Here is a 20,528-nt window from a genome sequence, read left to right on the forward strand (position 1 = left end):
CGATCAGGCTGAAGTAGGACTTCTGCTCTGGGTGTGCTACTTTGCCCTAGAGCTGAAAGGCACAACGTGCAGGCTTCTTTCCAAAGGGCGAGTTGGGCCCCACAGCATCTTGCTTCCAGCTCTTTGGGAAGCTAAGAAACAACTCGCTCTGCACAGTGCTCTTACAGCCTAGTGGGAACATCTCTTCCAAAGGCCTGTGAAACGCAGTTTCTTTGCAGGCCTGATCTGGCTGAAGTAGGACTTCTGCTCTGGGTGTGCTACTTTGCCCTAGAGCTGAAAGGCACAACGTGCAGGCTTCTTTCCAAAGGGCGAGTTGGGCCCCACAGCATCTTGCTTCCAGCTCTTTGGGAAGCTAAGAAACAACTCGCTCTGCACAGTGCTCTTACAGCCTAGTGGGAACATCTCTTCCAAAGGCCTGTGAAACGCAGTTTCTTTGCAGGCCTGATCTGGCTGAAGTAGGACTTCTGCTCTGGGTGTGCTACTTTGCCCTAGAGCTGAAAGGCACAACGTGCAGGCTTCTTTCCAAAGGGCGAGTTGGGCCCCACAGCATCTTGCTTCCAGCTCTTTGGGAAGCTAAGAAACAACTCGCTCTGCACAGTGCTCTTACAGCCTACCGGGAACATGTCTTCCAAAGGCCTGTGAAACGCAGTTTCTTTACAGACCTGATCTGGCTGAAGTAGGACTTCTGCTCTGGGTGTGCTACTTTGCCCTAGAGCTGAAAGGCACAACGTGCAGGCTTCTTTCCAAAGGGCGAGTTGGGCCCCACAGCATCTTGCTTCCAGCTCTTTGGGAAGCTAATAAACAACTCGCTCTGCACAGTGCTCTTACAGCCTAGTGGGAACATCTCTTCCAAAGGCCTGTGAAACGCAGTTTCTTTGCAGGCCTGATCTGGCTGAAGTAGGACTTCGGCTCTGGGTGTGCTACTTTGCCCTAGAGCTGAAAGGCACAACGTGCAGGCTTCTTTCCAAAGGGCGAGTTGGGCCCCACAGCATCTTGCTTCCACCTCTTTGGGAAGCTAAGAAACAACTCGCTCTGCACAGTGCTCTTATACCCTACCGGGAACATCTCTGCCAAAGGCCTGTGAAACGCAGTTTCTTTGCAGGCCTGATCTGGCTGAAGTAGGACTTCTGCTCTGGGTGTGCTACTTTGCCCTAGAGCTGAAAGGCACAACGTGCAGGCTTCTTTCCAAAGGGCGAGTTGGGCCCCACAGCATCTTGCTTCCAGCTCTTTGGGAAGCTAAGAAACAACTCGCTCTGCACAGTGCTCTTACAGCCTACCGGGAACATCTCTTCCAAAGGCCTGTGAAACGCAGTTTCTTTGCAGGCCTGATCTGGATGAAGTAGGACTTCTGCTCTGGGTGTGCTACTTTGCCCTAGAGCTGAAAGGCACAACGTGCAGGCTTCTTTCCAAAGGCCGAGTTGGGCCCCACAGCATCTTGCTTCCAGCTCTTTGGGAAGCTAAGAAACAACTCGCTCTGCACAGTGCTCTTACAGCCTACCAGGAACATCTCTTCCAAAGGCCTGTGAAATGCAGTTTCTTTGCAGGCCTGATCTGGCTGAAGTAGGACTTCTGCTCTGGGTGTGCTACTTTGCCCTAGAGCTGAAAGGCACAACGTGCAGGCTTCTTTCCAAAGGGCGAGTTGGGCCCCACAGCATCTTGCTTCCAGCTCTTTGGGAAGCTAAGAAACAACTCGCTCTGCACAGTGCTCTTACAGCCTAGTGGGAACATCTCGTCCAAAGCCCTGTGAAACGCAGTTTCTTTGCAGGCCTGATCTGGCTGAAGTAGGACTTCTGCTCTGGGTGTGCTACTTTGCCCCAGAGCTGAAAGGCACAACGTGCATGCTTCTTTCCAAAGTTCGAGTTGGGCCCCACAGCATCTTGCTTCCAGCTCTTTGGGAAGCTAAGAAACAACTCGCTCTGCACAGTGCTCTTACAGCCTACCGGGAACATGTCTTCCAAAGGCCTGTGAAACGCAGTTTCTTTGCAGGCCTGATCTGGCTGAAGTAGGACTTCTGCTCTGATTGTGCTACTTTGCCCTAGAGCTGAAAGGCACAACGTGCAGGCTTCTTTCCAAAGGGCGAGTTGGGCCCCACAGCATCTGGCTTCCAGCTCTTTGGGAAGCTAAGAAACAACTCGCTCTGCACAGTGCTCTTACAGCCTACCGGGAACATGTCTTCCAAAGGCCTGTAAACGCAGTTTCTTTGCAGGCCTGATCTGGCTGAAGTAGGACTTCTGCTCTGGGTGTGCTACTTTGCCCTAGAGCTGAAAGGCACAACGTGCAGGCTTCTTTCCAAAGGGCGAGTTGGGCCCCACAGCATCTTGCTTCCAGCTCTTTGGGAAGCTAAGAAACAACTCGCTCTGCACAGTGCTCTTACAGCCTACCGGGAACGTCTCTTCCAAAGGCCTGTGAAACGCAGTTTCTTTGCAGGCCTGATCTGGCTGAAGTAGGACTTCTGCTCTGGGTGTGCTACTTTGCCCTAGAGCTGAAAGGCACAACGTGCAGGCTTCTTTCCAAAGGGCGAGTTGGGCCCCACAGCATCTTGCTTCCAGCTCTTTGGGAAGCTAAGAAACAACTCGCTCTGCACAGAGCTCTTACAGCCTACCGGGAACATCTCTTCCAAAGGCCTGTGAAACGCAGTTTCTTTGCAGGCCTGATCTGGCTGAAGTAGGACTTCTGCTCTGGGTGTGCTACTTTGCCCTAGAGCTGAAAGGCACAACGTGCAGGCTTCTTTCCAAAGGGCGAGCTGGGCCCCACAGCATCTTGCTTCCAGCTCTTTGGGAAGCTAAGAAACAACTCGCTCTGCACAGTGCTCTTACAGCCTAGTGGGAACATCTCTTCCAAAGGCCTGTGAAACGCAGTTTCTTTGCAGGCCTGATCTGGGTGAAGTAGGACATCTGCTCTGGGTGTGCTACTTTGCCCTACAGCTGAAAGGCACAACGTGCAGGCTTCTTTCCAAAGGGCGAGTTGGGCCCCTACAGCATCTTGCTTCCAGCTCTTTGGGAAGCTAAGAAACAACTCGCTCTGCACAGTGCTCTTACAGCCTAGTGGGAACATCTCTTCCAAAGGCCTGTGAAACGCAGTTTCTTTGCAGGCCTGATCTGGCTGAAGTAGGACTTCTGCTCTGTGTGTGCTACTTTGCCCTAGAGCTGAAAGGCACAACGTGCAGGCTTCTTTCCAAAGGGCGAGTTGGGCCCCACAGCATCTTGCTTCCAGCTCTTTGGGAAGCTAAGAAACAACTCGCTCTGCACAGTGCTCTTACAGCCTACCGGGAACATCTCTTCCAAAGGCCTGTGAAACGCAGTTTCTTTGCAGGCCTGATCTGGCTGAAGTAGGACTTCTGCTCGGGGTGTGCTACTTTGCCCTAGAGCTGAAAGGCACAACGTGCAGTCTTCTTTCCAAAGGGCGAGTTGGGCCCCACAGCATCTTGCTTCCAGCTCTTTGGGAAGCTAAGAAACAACTCGCTCTGCACAGTGCTCTTACAGCCTACCGGGAACATCTCTTCCAAAGGCCTGTGAAACGCAGTTTCTTTGCAGGCCTGATCTGGCTGAAGTAGGACTAGTGCTCTGGGTGTGCTACTTTGCCCTAGAGCTGAAAGGCACAACGTGCAGGCTTCTTTCCAAAGGGCGAGTTGGGCCCCACAGCATCTTGCTTCCAGCTCTTTGGGAAGCTAAGAAACAACTCGCTCTGCACAGTGCTCTTACAGCCTACCGGGAACATCTCTTCCAAAGGCCTGTGAAACGCAGTTTCTTTGCAGGCCTGATCTGGCTGAAGTAGGACTTCTGCTCTGGGTGTGCTACTTTGCCCTAGAGCTGAAAGGCACAACGTGCAGGCTTCTTTCCAAAGGGCGAGTTGGGCCCCACAGCATCTTGCTTCCAGCTCTTTGGGAAGCTAAGAAACAACTCGCTCTGCACAGTGCTCTTACAGCCTAGTGGGAACATCTCTTCCAAAGGCCTGTGAAACGCAGTTTCTTTGCAGGCCTGATCTGGCTGAAGTAGGACTTCTGCTCTGGGTGTGCTACTTTGCCCTAGAGCTGAAAGGCACAACGTGCAGGCTTCTTTCCAAAGGGCGAGTTGGGCCCCACAGCATCTTGCTTCCAGCTCTTTGGGAAGCTAAGAAACAACTCGCTCTGCACAGTGCTCTTACAGCCTACCGGGAACATCTCTTCCAAAGGCCTGTGAAACGCAGTTTCTTTGCAGGCCTGATCTGGCTGAAGTAGGACTTCTGCTCTGGGTGTGCTACTTTGCCCTAGAGCTGAAAGGCACAACGTGCAGGCTTCTTTCCAAAGGGCGAGTTGGGCCCCACAGCATCTTGCTTCCAGCTCTTTGGGAAGCTAAGAAACAACTCGCTCTGCACAGTGCTCTTACAGCCTACCGGGAACATCTCTTCCAAAGGCCTGTGAAATGCAGTTTCTTTGCAGGCCTGATCTGGCTGAAGTAGGACTTCTGCTCTGGGTGTGCTACTTTGCCCTAGAGCTGAAAGGCACAACGTGCAGGCTTCTTTCCAAAGGCCGAGTTGGGCCGCACAGCATCTTGCTTCCAGCTCTTTGGGAAGCTAAGAAACAACTCGCTCTGCACAGTGCTCTTACAGCCTACCGGGAACATCTCTTCCAAAGGCCTGTGAAACGCAGTTTCTTTGCAGGCCTGATCTGGCTGAAGTAGGACTTCTGCTCTGGGTGTGCTACTTTGCCCTAGAGCTGAAAGGCACAACGTGCAGGCTTCTTTCCAAAGGGCGAGTTGGGCCCCACAGCATCTTGCTTCCAGCTCTTTGGGAAGCTAAGAAACAACTCGCTCTGCACACTGCTCTTACAGTCTAGTGGGAACATCTCTTCCAAAGGCCTGTGAAACGCAGTTTCTTTGCAGGCCTGATCTGGCTGAAGTAGGACTTCTGCTCTGGGTTGCTACTTTGCCCTAGAGCTGAAAGGCACAACGTGCAGGCTTCTTTCCAAAGGGCGAGTTGGGCCCCACAGCATCTTGCTTCCACCTCTTTGGGAAGCTAAGAAACAACTCGCTCTGCACAGTGCTCTTACAGCCTAGTGGGAACATCTCTTCCAAAGGCCTGTAAACGCAGTTTCTTTGCAGGCCTGATATGGCTGAAGTAGGACTTCTGCTCTGGGTGTGCTACTTTGCCCTAGAGCTGAAAGGCACAACGTGCAGGCTTCTTTCCAAAGGGCGAGTTGGGCCCCACAGCATCTTGCTTCCAGCTCTTTGGGAAGCTAAGAAACAACTCGCTCTGCACAGTGCTCTTACAGCCTACCGGGAACATCTCTTCCAAAGGCCTGTGAAATGCTGTTTCTTTGCAGGCCTGATCTGGCTGAAGTAGGACTTCTGCTCTGATTGTGCTACTTTGCCCTAGAGCTGAAAGGCACAACGTGCAGGCTTCTTTCCAAAGGGCGAGTTGGGCCCCACAGCATCTTGCTTCCAGCTCTTTGGGAAGCTAAGAAACAACTCGCTCTGCACAGTGCTCTTACAGCCTACCGGGAACATCTCTTCCAAAGGCCTGTGAAACGCAGTTTCTTTGCAGGCCTGATCTGGCTGAAGTAGGACTTCTGCTCTGGGTGTGCTACTTTGCCCTAGAGCTGAAAGGCACAACGTGCAGGCTTCTTTCCAAAGGGCGAGCTGGGCCCCACAGCATCTTGCTTCCAGCTCTTTGGGAAGCTAAGAAACAACTCGCTCTGCACAGTGCTCTTACAGCCTACCGGGAACATCTCTTCCAAAGGCCTGTGAAACGCAGTTTCTTTGCAGGCCTGATCTGGGTGAAGTAGGACATCTGCTCTGGGTGTCCTACTTTGCCCTACAGCTGAAAGGCACAACGTGCAGGCTTCTTTCCAAAGGGCGAGTTGGGCCCCACAGCATCTTGCTTCCAGCTCTTTGGGAAGCTAAGAAACAACTCGCTCTGCACAGTGCTCTTACAGCCTAGTGGGAACATCTCTTCCAAAGGCCTGTGAAATGCAGTTTCTTTGCAGGCCTGATCTGGCTGAAGTAGGACTTCTGCTCTGGGTGTGCTACTTTGCCCTAGAGCTGAAAGGCACAACGTGCAGGCTTCTTTCCAAAGGGCGAGTTGGGCCCCACAGCATCTTGCTTCCAGCTCTTTGGGAAGCTAAGAAACAACTCGCTCTGCACAGTGCTCTTACAGCCTACCGGGAACATCTCTTCCAAAGGCCTGTGAAACGCAGTTTCTTTGCAGGCCTGATCTGGCTGAAGTAGGACTTCTGCTCTGGGTGTGCTACTTTGCCCTAGAGCTGAAAGGCACAAGGTGCAGGCTTCTTTCCAAAGGGCGAGTTGGGCCCCAAAGCATCTTGCTTCCAGCTCTTTGGGAAGCTAAGAAACAACTCGCTCTGCACAGTGCTCTTACAGCCTACCGGGAACATCTCTTCCAAAGGCCTGTGAAACGCAGTTTCTTTGCAGGCCTGATCTGGCTGAAGTAGGACTTCTGCTCTGGGTGTGCTACTTTGCCCTAGAGCTGAAAGGCACAACGGGCAGTCTTCTTTCCAAAGGGCGAGTTGGGCCCCACAGCATCTTGCTTCCAGCTCTTTGGGAAGCTAAGAAACAACTCGCTCTGCACAGTGCTCTTACAGCCTACCGGGAACATCTCTTCCAAAGGCCTGTGAAACGCAGTTTCTTTGCAGGCCTGATCTGGCTGAAGTAGGACTTCTGCTCTGGGTGTGCTACTTTGCCCTAGAGCTGAAAGGCACAACGTGCAGGCTTCTTTCCAAAGGGCGAGTTGGGCCCCACAGCATCTTGCTTCCAGCTCTTTGGGAAGCTAAGAAACAACTCGCTCTGCACAGTGCTCTTACAGCCTACCGGGAACATCTCTTCCAAAGGCCTGTGAAACACAGTTTCTTTGCAGGCCTGATCTGGCTGAAGTAGGACTTCTGCTCTGGGTGTGCTACTTTGCCCTAGAGCTGAAAGGCACAACGTGCAGGCTTCTTTCCAAAGGGCGAGTTGGGCCCCACAGCATCTTGCTTCCAGCTCTTTGGGAAGCTAAGAAACAACTCGCTCTGCACAGTGCTCTTACAGCCTAGTGGGAACATCTCTTCCAAAGGCCTGTGAAACGCAGTTTCTTTGCAGGCCTGATCTGGCTGAAGTAGGACTTCTGCTCTGGGTGTGCTACTTTGCCCTAGAGCTGAAAGGCACAACGTGGAGGCTTCTTTCCAAAGGGCGAGTTGGGCCCCACAGAATCTTGCTTCCAGCTCTTTGGGAAGCTAAGAAACAACTCGCTCTGCACAGTGCTCTTACAGCCTAGTGGGAACATCTCTTCCAAAGGCCTGTGAAACGCAGTTTCTTTGCAGGCCTGATCTGGCTGAAGTAGGACTTCTGCTCTGCGTTGCTACTTTGCCCTAGAGCTGAAAGGCACAACGTGCAGGCTTCTTTCCAAAGGGCGAGTTGGGCCCCACAGCATCTTGCTTCCAGCTCTTTGGGAAGCTAAGAAACAACTCGCTCTGCACAGTGCTCTTACAGCCTAGTGGGAACATCTCTTCCAAAGGCCTGTGAAACGCAGTTTCTTTGCAGGCCTGATCTGGCTGAAGTAGGACTTCTGCTCTGGGTGTGCTACTTTGCCCTAGAGCTGAAAGGCACAACGTGGAGGCTTCTTTCCAAAGGGCGAGTTGGGCCCCACAGAATCTTGCTTCCAGCTCTTTGGGAAGCTAAGAAACAACTCGCTCTGCACAGTGCTCTTACAGCCTAGTGGGAACATCTCTTCCAAAGGCCTGTGAAACGCAGTTTCTTTGCAGGCCTGATCTGGCTGAAGTAGGACTTCTGCTCTGCGTTGCTACTTTGCCCTAGAGCTGAAAGGCACAACGTGCAGGCTTCTTTCCAAAGGGCGAGTTGGGCCCCACAGCATCTTGCTTCCAGCTCTTTGGGAAGCTAAGAAACAACTCGCTCTGCACAGTGCTCTTACAGCCTACCGGGAACATCTCTTCCAAAGGCCTGTGAAACGCAGTTTCTTTGCAGGCCTGATCTGGCTGAAGTAGGACTTCTGCTCTGGGTGTGCTACTTTGCCCTAGAGCTGAAAGGCACAACGTGCAGGCTTCTTTCCAAAGGGCGAGTTGGGCCCCACAGCATCTTGCTTCCAGCTCTTTGGGAAGCTAAGAAACAACTCGCTCTGCACAGTGCTCTTACAGCCTACCGGGAACATCTCTTCCAAAGGCCTGTGAAACGCAGTTTCTTTGCAGGCCTGATCTGGCTGAAGTAGGACTTCTGCTCTGGGTGTGCTACTTTGCCCTAGAGCTGAAAGGCACAACGTGCAGGCTTCTTTCCAAAGGGCGAGTTGGGCCCCACAGCATCTTGCTTCCAGCTCTTTGGGAAGCTAAGAAACAACTCGCTCTGCACAGTGCTCTTACAGCCTAGTGGGAACATCTCTTCCAAAGGCCTGTGAAACGCAGTTTCTTTGCAGGCCTGATCTGGCTGAAGTAGGACTTCTGCTCTGGGTGTGCTACTTTGCCCTAGAGCTGAAAGGCACAACGTGCAGGCTTCTTTCCAAAGGGCGAGTTGGGCCCCACAGCATCTTGCTTCCAGCTCTTTGGGAAGCTAAGAAACAACTCGCTCTGCACAGTGCTCTTACAGCCTACCGGGAACATCTCTTCCAAAGGCCTGTGAAACGCAGTTTCTTTGCAGGCCTGATCTGGCTGAAGTAGGACTTCTGCTCTGGGTGTGCTACTTTGCCCTAGAGCTGAAAGGCACAACGTGCAAGCTTCTTTCCAAAGGGCGAGTTGGGCCCCACAGCATCTTGCTTCCAGCTCTTTGGGAAGCTAAGAAACAACTCGCTCTGCACAGTGCTCTTACAGCCTACCGGGAACATCTCTTCCAAAGGCCTGTGAAATGCTGTTTCTTTGCAGGCCTGATCTGGCTGAAGTAGGACTTCTGCTCTGGGTGTGCTACTTTGCCCTAGAGCTGAAAGGCACAACGTGCAGGCTTCTTTCCAAAGGGCGAGTTGGGCCCCACAGCATCTTGCTTCCAGCTCTTTGGGAAGCTAAGAAACAACTCGCTCTGCACAGTGCTCTTACAGCCTACCGGGAACATCTCTTCCAAAGGCCTGTGAAACGCAGTTTCTTTGCAGGCCTGATCTGGCTGAAGTAGGACTTCTGCTCTGGGTGTGCTACTTTGCCCTAGAGCTGAAAGGCACAACGTGCAGGCTTCTTTCCAAAGGGCGAGCTGGGCCCCACAGCATCTTGCTTCCAGCTCTTTGGGAAGCTAAGAAACAACTCGCTCTGCACAGTGCTCTTACAGCCTACCGGGAACATCTCTTCCAAAGGCCTGTGAAACGCAGTTTCTTTGCAGGCCTGATCTGGGTGAAGTAGGACATCTGCTCTGGGTGTCCTACTTTGCCCTACAGCTGAAAGGCACAACGTGCAGGCTTCTTTCCAAAGGGCGAGTTGGGCCCCACAGCATCTTGCTTCCAGCTCTTTGGGAAGCTAAGAAACAACTCGCTCTGCACAGTGCTCTTACAGCCTAGTGGGAACATCTCTTCCAAAGGCCTGTGAAACGCAGTTTCTTTGCAGGCCTGATCTGGCTGAAGTAGGACTTCTGCTCTGGGTGTGCTACTTTGCCCTAGAGCTGAAAGGCACAACGTGCAGGCTTCTTTCCAAAGGGCGAGTTGGGCCCCACAGCATCTTGCTTCCAGCTCTTTGGGAAGCTAAGAAACAACTCGCTCTGCACAGTGCTCTTACAGCCTACCGGGAACATCTCTTCCAAAGGCCTGTGAAACGCAGTTTCTTTGCAGGCCTGATCTGGCTGAAGTAGGACTTCTGCTCTGGGTGTGCTACTTTGCCCTAGAGCTGAAAGGCACAACGTGCAGGCTTCTTTCCAAAGGGCGAGTTGGGCCCCACAGCATCTTGCTTCCAGCTCTTTGGGAAGCTAAGAAACAACTCGCTCTGCACAGTGCTCTTACAGCCTACCGGGAACATCTCTTCCAAAGGCCTGTGAAACGCAGTTTCTTTGCAGGCCTGATCTGGCTGAAGTAGGACTTCTGCTCTGGGTGTGCTACTTTGCCCTAGAGCTGAAAGGCACAACGGGCAGTCTTCTTTCCAAAGGGCGAGTTGGGCCCCACAGCATCTTGCTTCCAGCTCTTTGGGAAGCTAAGAAACAACTCGCTCTGCACAGTGCTCTTACAGCCTACCGGGAACATCTCTTCCAAAGGCCTGTGAAACGCAGTTTCTTTGCAGGCCTGATCTGGCTGAAGTAGGACTTCTGCTCTGGGTGTGCTACTTTGCCCTAGAGCTGAAAGGCACAACGTGCAGGCTTCTTTCCAAAGGGCGAGTTGGGCCCCACAGCATCTTGCTTCCAGCTCTTTGGGAAGCTAAGAAACAACTCGCTCTGCACAGTGCTCTTACAGCCTACCGGGAACATCTCTTCCAAAGGCCTGTGAAACACAGTTTCTTTGCAGGCCTGATCTGGCTGAAGTAGGACTTCTGCTCTGGGTGTGCTACTTTGCCCTAGAGCTGAAAGGCACAACGTGCAGGCTTCTTTCCAAAGGGCGAGTTGGGCCCCACAGCATCTTGCTTCCAGCTCTTTGGGAAGCTAAGAAACAACTCGCTCTGCACAGTGCTCTTACAGCCTAGTGGGAACATCTCTTCCAAAGGCCTGTGAAACGCAGTTTCTTTGCAGGCCTGATCTGGCTGAAGTAGGACTTCTGCTCTGGGTGTGCTACTTTGCCCTAGAGCTGAAAGGCACAACGTGGAGGCTTCTTTCCAAAGGGCGAGTTGGGCCCCACAGAATCTTGCTTCCAGCTCTTTGGGAAGCTAAGAAACAACTCGCTCTGCACAGTGCTCTTACAGCCTAGTGGGAACATCTCTTCCAAAGGCCTGTGAAACGCAGTTTCTTTGCAGGCCTGATCTGGCTGAAGTAGGACTTCTGCTCTGCGTTGCTACTTTGCCCTAGAGCTGAAAGGCACAACGTGCAGGCTTCTTTCCAAAGGGCGAGTTGGGCCCCACAGCATCTTGCTTCCAGCTCTTTGGGAAGCTAAGAAACAACTCGCTCTGCACAGTGCTCTTACAGCCTACCGGGAGCATCTCTTCCAAAGGCCTGTGAAACGCAGTTTCTTTGCAGGCCTGATCTGGCTGAAGTAGGACTTCTGCTCTGGGTGTGCTACTTTGCCCTAGAGCTGAAAGGCACAACGTGGAGGCTTCTTTCCAAAGGGCGAGTTGGGCCCCACAGAATCTTGCTTCCAGCTCTTTGGGAAGCTAAGAAACAACTCGCTCTGCACAGTGCTCTTACAGCCTAGTGGGAACATCTCTTCCAAAGGCCTGTGAAACGCAGTTTCTTTGCAGGCCTGATCTGGCTGAAGTAGGACTTCTGCTCTGCGTTGCTACTTTGCCCTAGAGCTGAAAGGCACAACGTGCAGGCTTCTTTCCAAAGGGCGAGTTGGGCCCCACAGCATCTTGCTTCCAGCTCTTTGGGAAGCTAAGAAACCACTCGCTCTGCACAGTTCTATTACAGCCTACCGGGAACCTCTCTTCCAAAGGCCAGCGAAACGCAGTTTCTTTGCAGGCCTGATCTGGCTGAAGTAGGACCTCTGCTCTGGGTGTGCTACTTTGCCCTAGAGCTGAAAGGCACAACGTGCAGGCTTCTTTCCAAAGGGCGAGTTGGGCCCCACAGCATCTTGCTTCCAGCTCTTTGGGAAGCTAAGAAACAACTCGCTCTGCACAGTGCTCTTACAGCCTACCGGGAGCATCTCTTCCAAAGGCCTGTGAAACGCAGTTTCTTTGCAGGCCTGATCTGGCTGAAGTAGGACTTCTGCTCTGGGTGTGCTACTTTGCCCTAGAGCTGAAAGGCACAACGTGCAGGCTTCTTTCCAAAGGGCGAGTTGGGCCCCACAGTATCTTGCTTCCAGCTCTTTGGGAAGCTAAGAAACAACTCGCTCTGCACAGTGCTCTTACAGCCTACCGGGAACATGTCTTCCAAAGGCCTGTGAAACGCAGTTTCTTTGCAGGCCTGATCTGGCTGAAGTAGGACTTCTGCTCTGGGTGTGCTACTTTGCCCTAGAGCTGAAAGGCACAACGTGCAGGCTTCTTTCCAAAGGGCGAGTTGGGCCCCACAGCATCTTGCTTCCAGCTCTTTGGGAAGCTAAGAAACAACTCGCTCTGCACAGTGCTCTTACAGCCTACCGGGAACATCTCTTCCAAAGGCCCGCGAAACGCAGTTTCTTTGCAGGCCTGATCTGGCTGAAGTAGGACTTCTGCTCTGGGTGTGCTACTTTGCCCTAGAGCTGAAAGGCACAACGTGCAGGCTTCTTTCCAAAGGGCGAGTTGGGCCCCACAGCATCTTGCTTCCAGCTCTTTGGGAAGCTAAGAAACAACTCGCTCTGCACAGTGCTCTTACAGCCTAGTGGGAACATCTCTTCCAAAGGCCTGTGAAACGCAGTTTCTTTGCAGGCCTGATCTGGCTGAAGTAGGACTTCTGCTCTGGGTGTGCTACTTTGCCCTAGAGCTGAAAGGCACAACGTGCAGGCTTCTTTCCAAAGGGCGAGTTGGGCCCCACAGCATCTTGCTTCCAGCTCTTTGGGAAGCTAAGAAACAACTCGCTCTGCACAGTGCTCTTACAGCCTACCGGGAACATCTCTTCCAAAGGCCTGTGAAACGCAGTTTCTTTGCAGGCCTGATCTGGCTGAAGTAGGACTTCTGCTCTGGGTTGCTACTTTGCCCTAGAGCTGAAAGGCACAACGTGCATGCTTCTTTCCAAAGTTCGAGTTGGGCCCCACAGCATGTTGCTTCCAGCTCTTTGGGAAGCTAAGAAACAACTCGCTCTGCACAGTGCTCTTACAGCCTACCGGGAACATGTCTTCCAAAGGCCTGTGAAACGCAGTTTCTTTGCAGGCCTGATCTGGCTGAAGTAGGACTTCTGCTCTGATTGTGCTACTTTGCCCTAGAGCTGAAAGGCACAACGTGCAGGCTTCTTTCCAAAGGGCGAGTTGGGCCCCACAGCATCTTGCTTCCAGCTCTTTGGGAAGCTAATAAACAACTCGCTCTGCACAGTGCTCTTACAGCCTAGTGGGAACATCTCTTGCAAAGGCCTGTGAAACGCAGTTTCTTTGCAGGCCTGATCTGGCTGAAGTAGGACTTCGGCTCTGGGTGTGCTACTTTGCCCTAGAGCTGAAAGGCACAACGTGCAGGCTTCTTTCCAAAGGGCGAGTTGGGCCCCACAGCATCTTGCTTCCACCTCTTTGGGAAGCTAAGAAACAACTCGCTCTGCACAGTGCTCTTATACCCTACCGGGAACATCTCTGCCAAAGGCCTGTGAAACGCAGTTTCTTTGCAGGCCTGATCTGGCTGAAGTAGGACTTCTGCTCTGGGTGTGCTACTTTGCCCTAGAGCTGAAAGGCACAACGTGCAGGCTTCTTTCCAAAGGGCGAGTTGGGCCCCACAGCATCTTGCTTCCAGCTCTTTGGGAAGCTAAGAAACAACTCGCTCTGCACAGTGCTCTTACAGCCTACCGGGAACATCTCTTCCAAAGGCCTGTGAAACGCACTTTCTTTGCAGGCCTGATCTGGATGAAGTAGGACTTCTGCTCTGGGTGTGCTACTTTGCCCTAGAGGTGAAAGGCACAACGTGCAGGCTTCTTTCCAAAGGGCGAGTTGGGCCCCACAGCATCTTGCTTCCAGCTCTTTGGGAAGCTAAGAAACAACTCGCTCTGCACAGTGCTCTTACAGCCTACCAGGAACATCTCTTCCAAAGGCCTGTGAAATGCAGTTTCTTTGCAGGCCTGATCTGGCTGAAGTAGGACTTCTGCTCTGGGTGTGCTACTTTGCCCTAGAGCTGAAAGGCACAACGTGCAGGCTTCTTTCCAAAGGGCGAGTTGGGCCCCACAGCATCTTGCTTCCAGCTCTTTGGGAAGCTAAGAAACAACTCGCTCTGCACAGTGCTCTTACAGCCTAGTGGGAACATCTCTTCCAAAGCCCTGTGAAACGCAGTTTCTTTGCAGGCCTGATCTGGCTGAAGTAGGACTTCTGCTCTGGGTGTGCTACTTTGCCCTAGAGCTGAAAGGCACAACGTGCATGCTTCTTTCCAAAGTTCGAGTTGGGCCCCACAGCATGTTGCTTCCAGCTCTTTGGGAAGCTAAGAAACAACTCGCTCTGCACAGTGCTCTTACAGCCTACCGGGAACATGTCTTCCAAAGGCCTGTGAAACGCAGTTTCTTTGCAGGCCTGATGTGGCTGAAGTAGGACTTCTGCTCTGATTGTGCTACTTTGCCCTAGAGCTGAAAGGCACAACGTGCAGGCTTCTTTCCAAAGGGCGAGTTGGGCCCCACAGCATCTGGCTTCCAGCTCTTTGGGAAGCTAAGAAACAACTCGCTCTGCACAGTGCTCTTACAGCCTACCGGGAACATGTCTTCCAAAGGCCTGTAAACGCAGTTTCTTTGCAGGCCTGATCTGGCTGAAGTAGGACTTCTGCTCTGGGTGTGCTACTTTGCCCTAGAGCTGAAAGGCACAACGTGCAGGCTTCTTTCCAAAGGGCGAGTTGGGCCCCACAGCATCTTGCTTCCAGCTCTTTGGGAAGCTAAGAAACAACTCGCTCTGCACAGTGTTCTTACAGCCTACCGGGAACGTCTCTTCCAAAGGCCTGTGAAACGCAGTTTCTTTGCAGGCCTGATCTGGCTGAAGTAGGACTTCTGCTCTGGGTGTGCTACTTTGCCCTAGAGCTGAAAGGCACAACGTGCAGGCTTCTTTCCAAAGGGCGAGTTGGGCCCCACAGCATCTTGCTTCCAGCTCTTTGGGAAGCTAAGAAACAACTCGCTCTGCACAGTGCTCTTACAGCCTACCGGGAACATCTCTTCCAAAGGCCTGTGAAACGCAGTTTCTTTGCAGGCCTGATCTGGCTGAAGTAGGACTTCTGCTCTGGGTGTGCTACTTTGCCCTAGAGCTGAAAGGCACAACGTGCAGGCTTCTTACCAAAGGGCGAGCTGGGCCCCACAGCATCTTGCTTCCAGGTCTTTGGGAAGCTAAGAAACAACTCGCTCTGCACAGTGCTCTTACATCCTAGTGGGAACATCTCTTCCAAAGGCCTGTGAAACGCAGTTTCTTTGCAGGCCTGATCTGGGTGAAGTAGGACATCTGCTCTGGGTGTGCTACTTTGCCCTACAGCTGAAAGGCACAACGTGCAGGCTTCTTTCCAAAGGGCGAGTTGGGCCCCACAGCATCTTGCTTCCAGCTCTTTGGGAAGCTAAGAAACAACTCGCTCTGCACAGTGCTCTTACAGCCTAGTGGTAACATCTCTTCCAAAGGCCTGTAAACGCAGTTTCTTTGCAGGCCTGATCTGGCTGAAGTAGGACTTCTGCTCTGGGTGTGCTACTTTGCCCTAGAGCTGAAAGGCACAACGTGCAGGCTTCTTTCCAAAGGGCGAGTTGGGCCCCACAGCATCTTGCTTCCAGCTCTTTGGGAAGCTAAGAAACAACTCGCTCTGCACAGTCCTCTTACAGCCTAGTGGGAACATCTCTTCCAAAGGCCTGTAAACGCAGTTTCTTTGCAGGCCTGATCTGGCTGAAGTAGGACTTCTGCTCTGGGTGTGCTACTTTGCCCTAGAGCTGAAAGGCACAACGTGCAGGCTTCTTTCCAAAGGGCGAGTTGGGCCCCACAGCATCTTGCTTCCAGCTCTTTGGGAAGCTAAGAAACAACTCGCTCTGCACAGTGCTCTTACAGCCTAGTGGGAACATCTCTTCCAAAGGCCTGTGAAACGCAGTTTCTTTGCAGGCCTGATCTGGCTGAAGTAGGACTTCTGCTCTGCGTTGCTACTTTGCCCTAGAGCTGAAAGGCACAACGTGCAGGCTTCTTTCCAAAGGGCGAGTTGGGCCCCACAGCATCTTGCTTCCAGCTCTTTGGGAAGCTAAGAAACAACTCGCTCTGCACAGTGCTCTTACAGCCTACCGGGAACATCTCTTCCAAAGGCCTGTGAAACGCAGTTTCTTTGCAGGCCTGATCTGGCTGAAGTAGGACTTCTGCTCTGGGTGTGCTACTTTGCCCTAGAGCTGAAAGGCACAACGTGCAGGCTTCTTTCCAAAGGGCGAGTTGGGCCCCACAGCATCTTGCTTCCTGCTCTTTGGGAAGCTAAGAAACAACTCGCTCTGCACAGTGCTCTTACAGCCTAGTGGGAACATCTCTTCCAAAGGCCTGTGAAACGCAGTTTCTTTGCAGGCCTGATCTGGCTGAAGTAGGACTTCTGCTCTGCGTTGCTACTTTGCCCTAGAGCTGAAAGGCACAACGTTCAGCCTTCTTTCCAAAGGGCGAGTTGGGCCCCACAGCATCTTGCTTCCAGCTCTTTGGGAAGCTAAGAAACCACTCGCTCTGCACAGTTCTATTACAGCCTACCGGGAACCTCTCTTCCAAAGGCCAGCGAAACGCAGTTTCTTTGCAGGCCTGATCTGGCTGAAGTAGGACCTCTGCTCTGGGTGTGCTACTTTGCCCTAGAGCTGAAAGGCACAACGTGCAGGCTTCTTTCCAAAGGGCGAGTTGGGCCCCACAGCATCTTGCTTCCAGCTCTTTGGGAAGCTAAGAAACAACTCGCTCTGCACAGTGCTCTTACAGCCTACCGGGAGCATCTCTTCCAAAGGCCTGTGAAACGCAGTTTCTTTGCAGGCCTGATCTGGCTGAAGTAGGACTTCTGCTCTGGGTGTGCTACTTTGCCCTAGAGCTGAAAGGCACAACGTGCAGGCTTCTTTCCAAAGGGCGAGTTGGGCCCCACAGTATCTTGCTTCCAGCTCTTTGGGAAGCTAAGAAACAACTCGCTCTGCACAGTGCTCTTACAGCCTACCGGGAACATGTCTTCCAAAGGCCTGTGAAACGCAGTTTCTTTGCAGGCCTGATCTGGCTGAAGTAGGACTTCTGCTCTGGGTGTGCTACTTTGCCCTAGAGCTGAAAGGCACAACGTGCAGGCTTCTTTCCAAAGGGCGAGTTGGGCCCCACAGCATCTTGCTTCCAGCTCTTTGGGAAGCTAAGAAACAACTCGCTCTGCACAGTGCTCTTACAGCCTACCGGGAACATCTCTTCCAAAGGCCCGCGAAACGCAGTTTCTTTGCAGGCCTGATCTGGCTGAAGTAGGACTTCTGCTCTGGGTGTGCTACTTTGCCCTAGAGCTGAAAGGCACAACGTGCAGGCTTCTTTCCAAAGGGCGAGTTGGGCCCCACAGCATCTTGCTTCCAGCTCTTTGGGAAGCTAAGAAACAACTCGCTCTGCACAGTGCTCTTACAGCCTAGTGGGAACATCTCTTCCAAAGGCCTGTGAAACGCAGTTTCTTTGCAGGCCTGATCTGGCTGAAGTAGGACTTCTGCTCTGGGTGTGCTACTTTGCCCTAGAGCTGAAAGGCACAACGTGCAGGCTTCTTTCCAAAGGGCGAGTTGGGCCCCACAGCATCTTGCTTCCAGCTCTTTGGGAAGCTAAGAAACAACTCGCTCTGCACAGTGCTCTTACAGCCTACCGGGAACATCTCTTCCAAAGGCCTGTGAAACGCAGTTTCTTTGCAGGCCTGATCTGGCTGAAGTAGGACTTCTGCTCTGGGTTGCAACTTTGCCCTAGAGCTGAAAGGCACAACGTGCATGCTTCTTTCCAAAGTTCGAGTTGGGCCCCACAGCATGTTGCTTCCAGCTCTTTGGGAAGCTAAGAAACAACTCGCTCTGCACAGTGCTCTTACAGCCTACCGGGAACATGTCTTCCAAAGGCCTGTGAAACGCAGTTTCTTTGCAGGCCTGATCTGGCTGAAGTAGGACTTCTGCTCTGATTGTGCTACTTTGCCCTAGAGCTGAAAGGCACAACGTGCAGGCTTCTTTCCAAAGGGCGAGTTGGGCCCCACAGCATCTTGCTTCCAGCTCTTTGGGAAGCTAATAAACAACTCGCTCTGCACAGTGCTCTTACAGCCTAGTGGGAACATCTCTTCCAAAGGCCTGTGAAACGCAGTTTCTTTGCAGGCCTGATCTGGCTGAAGTAGGACTTCGGCTCTGGGTGTGCTACTTTGCCCTAGAGCTGAAAGGCACAACGTGCAGGCTTCTTTCCAAAGGGCGAGTTGGGCCCCACAGCATCTTGCTTCCACCTCTTTGGGAAGCTAAGAAACAACTCGCTCTGCACAGTGCTCTTATACCCTACCGGGAACATCTCTGCCAAAGGCCTGTGAAACGCAGTTTCTTTGCAGGCCTGATCTGGCTGAAGTAGGACTTCTGCTCTGGGTGTGCTACTTTGCCCTAGAGCTGAAAGGCACAACGTGCAGGCTTCTTTCCAAAGGGCGAGTTGGGCCCCACAGCATCTTGCTTCCAGCTCTTTGGGAAGCTAAGAAACAACTCGCTCTGCACAGTGCTCTTACAGCCTACCGGGAACATCTCTTCCAAAGGCCTGTGAAACGCAGTTTCTTTGCAGGCCTGATCTGGATGAAGTAGGACTTCTGCTCTGGGTGTGCTACTTTGCCCTAGAGCTGAAAGGCACAACGTGCAGGCTTCTTTCCAAAGGGCGAGTTGGGCCCCACAGCATCTTGCTTCCAGCTCTTTGGGAAGCTAAGAAACAACTCGCTCTGCACGGTGCTCTTACAGCCTACCGGGAACATCTCTTCCAAAGGCCTGTGAAACGCAGTTTCTTTGCAGGCCTGATCTGGCTGAAGTAGGACTTCTGCTCTGGGTGTGCTACTTTGCCCTAGAGCTGAAAGGCACAACGTGCAGGCTTCTTTCCAAAGGGCGAGTTGGGCCCCACAGCATCTTGCTTCCAGCTCTTTGGGAAGCTAAGAAACAACTCGCTCTGCACAGTGCTCTTACAGCCTAGTGGGAACATCTCTTCCAAAGCCCTGTGAAACGCAGTTTCTTTGCAGGCCTGATCTGGCTGAAGTAGGACTTCTGCTCTGGGTGTGCTACTTTGCCCTAGAGCTGAAAGGCACAACGTGCATGCTTCTTTCCAAAGTTCGAGTTGGGCCCCACAGCATCTTGCTTCCAGCTCTTTGGGAAGCTAAGAAACAACTCGCTCTGCACAGTGCTCTTACAGCCTACCGGGAACATGTCTTCCAAAGGCCTGTGAAACGCAGTTTCTTTGCAGGCCTGATCTGGCTGAAGTAGGACTTCTGCTCTGATTGTGCTACTTTGCCCTAGAGCTGAAAGGCACAACGTGCAGGCTTCTTTCCAAAGGGCGAGTTGGGCCCCACAGCATCTGGCTTCCAGCTCTTTGGGAAGCTAAGAAACAACTCGCTCTGCACAGTGCTCTTACAGCCTACCGGGAACATGTCTTCCAAAGGCCTGTAAACGCAGTTTCTTTGCAGGCCTGATCTGGCTGAAGTAGGACTTCTGCTCTGGGTGTGCTACTTTGCCCTAGAGCTGAAAGGCACAACGTGCAGGCTTCTTTCCAAAGGGCGAGTTGGGCCCCACAGCATCTTGCTTCCAGCTCTTTGGGAAGCTAAGAAACAACTCGCTCTGCACAGTGTTCTTACAGCCTACCGGGAACGTCTCTTCCAAAGGCCTGTGAAACGCAGTTTCTTTGCAGGCCTGATCTGGCTGAAGTAGGACTTCTGCTCTGGGTGTGCTACTTTGCCCTAGAGCTGAAAGGCACAACGTGCAGGCTTCTTTCCAAAGGGCGAGTTGGGCCCCACAGCATCTTGCTTCCAGCTCTTTGGGAAGCTAAGAAACAACTCGCTCTGCACAGTGCTCTTACAGCCTACCGGGAACATCTCTTCCAAAGGCCTGTGAAACGCAGTTTCTTTGCAGGCCTGATCTGGCTGAAGTAGGACTTCTGCTCTGGGTGTGCTACTTTGCCCTAGAGCTGAAAGGCACAACGTGCAGGCTTCTTACCAAAGGGCGAGCTGGGCCCCACAGCATCTTGCTTCCAGCTCTTTGGGAAGCTAAGAAACAACTCGCTCTGCACAGTGCTCTTACATCCTAGTGGGAACATCTCTTCCAAAGGCCTGTGAAACGCAGTTTCTTTGCAGGCCTGATCTGGGTGAAGTAGGACATCTGCTCTGGGTGTGCTACTTTGCCCTACAGCTGAAAGGCACAACGTGCAGGCTTCTTTCCAAAGGGCGAGTTGGGCCCCACAGCATCTTGCTTCCAGCTCTTTGGGAAGCTAAGAAACAACTCGCTCTGCACAGTGCTCTTACAGCCTAGTGGGAACATCTCTTCCAAAGGCCTGTAAACGCAGTTTCTTTGCAGGCCTGATCTGGCTGAAGTAGGACTTCTGCTCTGGGTGTGCTACTTTGCCCTAGAGCTGAAAGGCACAACGTGCAGGCTTCTTTCCAAAGGGCGAGTTGGGCCCCACAGCATCTTGCTTCCAGCTCTTTGGGAAGCTAAGAAACAACTCTCTCTGCACAGTGCTCTTACAGCCTAGTGGGAACATCTCTTCCAAAGGCCTGTAAACGCAGTTTCTTTGCAGGCCTGATCTGGCTGAAGTAGGACTTCTGCTCTGGGTGTGCTACTTTGCCCTAGAGCTGAAAGGCACAACGTGCAGGCTTCTTTCCAAAGGGCGAGTTGGGCCCCACAGCATCTTGCTTCCAGCTCTTTGGGAAGCTAAGAAACAACTCGCTCTGCACAGTGCTCTTACAGCCTAGTGGGAACATCTCTTCCAAAGGCCTGTGAAACGCAGTTTCT

This window comes from Equus caballus, chromosome 16 (genome assembly GCF_041296265.1).
Source record: "Equus caballus isolate H_3958 breed thoroughbred chromosome 16, TB-T2T, whole genome shotgun sequence".
Lineage (NCBI taxonomy): Eukaryota > Metazoa > Chordata > Mammalia > Perissodactyla > Equidae > Equus > Equus caballus.